The sequence below is a fragment of the Pinus tabuliformis genome, chromosome 7 (genome assembly GCF_031772625.1).
Source record: "Pinus tabuliformis cultivar Carrire ecotype Pingquan chromosome 7, CPIR1, whole genome shotgun sequence".
NCBI classification, from domain to species: Eukaryota; Viridiplantae; Streptophyta; class Pinopsida; order Pinales; family Pinaceae; genus Pinus; species Pinus tabuliformis.
The window spans coordinates 943,614,735-943,620,327 of record NC_142293.1 but is presented as its reverse complement, the minus strand read 5'-3'; positions in this window follow the sequence as shown (position 1 = coordinate 943,620,327).

Here is a 5,593-nt window from a genome sequence, read left to right as displayed (position 1 = left end):
CTGAATCTTGTATTTATATATGCATTTGGTATGGTTAATGTACATCTGATCCTATATTGTTTATGGTTATAGATCTCTATGCTTTGATGGTATTTTGCTGCTTTGACTCTATAGGTGTTCTTTGAAGCGGGACAAGTGAGAAAGGAGTGGTGAAAGCTCTATTAAGGGAGAGAGGAAACAAGCAAGATGACTAGCGAAAGACTGAGGTTGGTACCTTTTGCTTCTCTCTCATCTATCTCTCATAAAGGAAAACACAAGTAACTTTGGTTTGTTTGTTTCTAAGATAGCTACCCGTCTTAGTGGGACTAGTAGCTCTGAATTGACACTAGTTTTCCCGATAACAAAATGGCAACTCCACTAGGGAGCGAATAGTTTCTTTGTTTTGTTACTGTTGTTTACTTTATAAACTATAGACGGAGCCTAAAGTTAAGCCAGCTAGCCTTCAAACTGCTTTTGCTATGCAACTGCAAAGTAGTTCAACACTGCTTTAGTCAATATATGGGTGGTTTATGAACTGAACATCTGACTTGCAAACATCCTAAGTGCCCTAGTGGTAGCTCAAATAACCTCATTAGATCTACCCCTATGCTTTGTTTTTACTGTCCATCATTACTCAGCCTAAATCACTGAACTTAGCTGGAAATTTTGAGCAAAAACCAAGCTTAGTTTCGTTCCCTAGCCCATCACACTATCTGTAACTGTGCAACCTGGATGCATCGCACCTCTCGTGTGTTGTAGGTGAGATGCATCCCTTTTTCCCTGTGTTACAGGTGCGATGATTGATTGAGACTGTTTCTGCCTCCAGATTTTGGTTTTTTCTTCATTGTCTTCAGCTGTATTCAGTAGTTTTGTTGTCTATGATTAGTATATCACTGTTGAAACCTTCTTCCTTTGCATTATTCAGCCTCCATTGATAAAGAATTGTGAATGTTTTTTAATGTATTTTTCATCATTTATAGCTCTACTTTGCAAATAGTAGCTTAATTGAATTATCGTCTTTTGATTTGAAAGTGTCGCAAATGTCGTTTTCAGTCAAGAAAAAGAGTGTCATAAAGTCTTCCTCTTTTAGATAGTCGATTACACTTTTTCCATTGTACTTGATTTTGAAATTATTAGTATTTCAAGTGTCGAAAGCAGTTTTAAATTCGAAATCGCAAAGTGTCATCTTAGTCTTCCTTTCGTTTCGAAAAGAGAAAATTGTTAGTACTGTTTCTTTGAAAGAAAATAGTTCAGATTTGTACTTAGTTTTCTTTTTTTCATTCTCACATTAAGGAAACTGAAAAACAAATACATGCATGTGCATTTGCATTTAGACTGCATGTGGAAATTGATTTAGGAAAAGTGCATCTAGTGTGTGCTCTCTGCTCTATGTTGAAAGAATTTTATTTCTCTTTCCTTAGTAGCTAGGATTTTCATTGCTAAAAGAAAGTAAACGACTGTTTATCATCTTAGATTGCATATTTAGGAATTGTATATCTACATCACGTGGTGAACCTTAAAGGAAAACTTCTTAAGAAAGATCAACTGTAAAATAAACTTCAATGAACATAAAAACGCTTTGGAACCTAACGCACAACATCTAGAAGTCTAGGCTAGAGATGTATTCCAGTGTCGTAAAGCCTGGTAACTATTGTTTTCATCGTAGGTTGGGTGATTCCTCCTCTTTGATACGACAAGTGCCAATACGGACTTGTGCTCCCACGTACCATCGAGTATATATTGGGAGACCACAATAGGCTATATCCTTTATCCTTAGGAAGTCGTGTCTGTTGCCCTATCGATCACAACGCACTGAACAAAGCATTCAGGAAGATTGAATGTTGTACGTAAAAAGTATTCTGCAGTTTTGTGATTGGTTTGGTAATCCATCTGTCTAGATTTCCAAAGTAGTCAATTTCGTTCCTTTTCAGACTCCTTAAAAGAAAAGGTCCATCTAAGCACTTTTCACTTCAGGCTCATTAAAAATTGAAGGCGACTAGAGTCATCTTTAGCTTTTTCTCGACTCTTAAAAAGTGAAAAAGCAAGTTGTGTCAAAGCATCATAAAATTCATTTAATTCAAAATAACATTTTCCCCTTTTTATTTTGATTTGATCAAGTAATCTGCAATCGTGGAAGAAAGTCAATAAAAACCCTGTCGTTCGCAAAGACTAACGAGTCAACTATCTTTGACTTCAGAAACGAAACCATTCTGGGCTAAGCAATCTCGATTAACTAGGTCAAAATCTCCTGGTTTGTTTGAAACTTGTGTTTCGACATCCTCAGAGACTCCAATTACTCCAACTATTTCTGGTATCCCTGCCTTTACAGAAGAAGTTCCACAGTTACAAGGGGACATTAGAACTGATCCTAGTGCAACGGTAAACACTTCTACTCCTGAACCAACTCCATCTAGGACTGATTTGGAAGGTGTAACCCCTCCAAAATCTGTCACTGCAAAGTCTGTACCTTCTTCAGCACTAGAAATATTTTACGGACCTGATGGTCTACCTCTTCCACCTGCACTGATCGCTATAGAAGAGATTGTGGAGGATCTTCCATCTAGTACCCCATTGCATTTTGGAATTGGGATCCACCTATATCCTTCTACTACAAAAGTAGTCACCCTTCATCGCAAGTTCTTGTAGAATCGCTAGGAAGTCTTTTGGATAGACTCGATATGTCTTAACAACCATCAAGATCTAGGACTGTGTCATCCAATACAACAATAGCAGAATCTCTTGCCACTACTCCGACAATGTTCACTGGTATACCATCTGTCCTAACTAGCTCTCAACCGCTAGATGGAGTCCATGCAAGGACTGTTTCGACAGAATGGTCTGTTCCTGTTTGTTCATCTGGAATTTCTTATGTTGAGTCTCAGCAAATTGATCCTTTACAGCAGTATCAATTTGGGCAGTCCAATCTACAAAGACCAATTTTCCCTTTGAACATTGGATTGCCGCCATATGGAGGGCAATATACCTTTTCATTGTTCCCTTCGGGAGAAAAACCATATGAGAGTTCACAACAGAATTTGGGTCAAGCTGGAATTACATCCAGTGGTTGGGTGCCAATACTACCTCAACAACCAAGAGTTGTATATTCAATGCAACCAAATCAACCTGTTTCGAATATTCCCACTACATTGGCTATTGTGATGGTGTCGTAAGTACAAGCACTACCTGTTGTATGTCAACCTCAAGTCTCTCAGGTCGTGATACAATAGCCTCTTGTCTCTGTGACTCAATCACAATTGTCGATTAGTGGCTCCTTAACTGAAGCGACTTAGGTTCAAACGGGTATTATCACCCCTCATCTTGGTCAAACATCTAGTATTGGACAACAGCAAATGGCTTCACAACCATGGCTGGTGCAATATCAACAACCGTAATTCTAGCAAACTTACCGAGGACCTGAGCAACAAAGCATTGCGGGTAATGGGCAGCTGTATATTCAAAATGGTTACCATCAATCATATCATAATGGTTATGCCCATCAACCTTATCAAATTTATCAGCATAAAATACATTATGCTGGTATGCAAAGACCCACTGCTTAGGCGATCCCATCTTATCCTAGGTATGCTTTGCCAAACCTGAATCAACAGTTGCCTTTCATCACAACTTTAGAATTACCAAATCTGAATCGGCTAACGAATGATCCAATTGCTTACGCCCCTTGGTGGCCGGTGATTCCTCATAAACTTCCATCAGATATTCCTAAATTCAATGGAAATCTGGGTGAAGATCCCTCGAATCATGTGATGACCTTTCATATGTGGTGTTCATCCAACACTCTCAATGATGATTCGATTAGGCTTCTTCTTTTTCAGTAAACGCTAACTGGTTCGGTAGTGAAATGGTACATCGAATTTCCTAGAGCTTCATTCGATAACTTCAGTGCCCTGGACGCCACCTTTTTAACCCATTTTTAGTTACCAATAAGGTACGAAACATGAATGGAGCTTCTTACCAATTTTAATTAGAGATAGCCACTCACATATCTGATCATATTCATGAGTGGCGACATCGTCATCGAATGGTAAAAACATATGTTCCTGATCAACTACTAGCTGAATGGTTTATTAAGTCATTGTTACCTTCTATTACAGAAGATGTGGCTAAGGGGGGAGTTGTCACTGAAGAGCAAGTCATTGCTCGTGTGCAATATCTAGAATTGATATATACTCAGTCTGGCACGCTCTATGACAAAATTCTTGATGCTCCTAGACCAGAGTTTTCTGTTCCTCCTCCTCCTAAATCAAACAAGGACTCTCATGCCAATGACGACATGATTGACACCTAAAGTACATAAACTGCAAAGACCTCACCTAGCAAAGCCCTTGCAGTTTCTAGTAAAAAGGCAAATGATAAACTTCTTGCCTCAGAGGTTAATATCGTGTCGACTGACAAAGGCAAAGAACCGCAGCAACAAGGGGGCAAGAAGAAATGGAAAAGCAAAGAGAAGAAACAGGGTGATTCATCTCTCGAAAGATTTTCTGAAAAACCTTCTGGGCAAAAGAAACCTACTCAGCCATGTCACATATGTGATGAATACCATTGGACAAGAGATTGTTTGTATAAAGCTAAGATTAAGAAGTTCTTTAAGAGTTCAAAACCTCAGCGATATTGACTGATCCATTTCCAAACCCAGAAACCAATCTGGTTGCCAGCGACAATGCTTCCCCATCCCAAGTGCTTATGTTTTCCATTTTGAAGCAGCAAAATGATGCTTTGATATCAACAAGGAATAAAGATTACGGGAATCCACAGCTGTCAAACAATAAGGCTGCAGATCAACCTAGTAGTTCGACAACAACTTTAACCGAAGTTGTGCCACCCATCATTCTTGAGCTAACAATAAAGCCGCCAAAGGGAGTAGTACACAAATCGACATTTAATCCTCATGCCCAAGCAGCACAAAATTATAATATAGTAGAGGATCTGGCCCAATCGCCATCCGCTATGTCGACGCTTGAAGTACTGCAAAATTTCCCCTCCCAAAAGTAGGCTCTATTATCAGCAATAGGTGGGATTGACCCAGCGGATTCCAATCTTGTGGCATTTAATCATAAAGGATATGAACCTCAGTTACCAGCACAACTCGCTTTCCTGATACAAGTGAAAGCCCTCAACAAAACTGTTCATCGAACAATTATTGATGAGGGGGCATCTACCTACACTATGTCAATGAGTTGCTGGAAAACTTTAGGCTCACCACCCTTGTCAAGATCATCAATGACATTAAAAGCATTTGATGGATGAACATACACCCTGTATGGGATTTTAAATAACTTACAAGTTGAACTGGGGGACAAGACAGTATAAATTGACGTCGAAGTTATCAATGGAAACCTCGATTACAATATCTTACAGGGAACGCCCTGGATTTATGCTATGGCCGCTGTTGTGTCAACTTACTTTAGAAAGATTGCATTTCCATTTCAAGGAGGAATTACAATCGTTGATCAACAAACCTTTCTCCCCAACAGTTCACAAGTTACAGGAAGCATTCCAATGATCCATGGAATCTCTCATTCGCTTCAAAATATCGGAGTAGGCCTACTAAAATTTCCTGCCTTAATGGGTACTTTTTCCCCACTTCCTCTGAGTA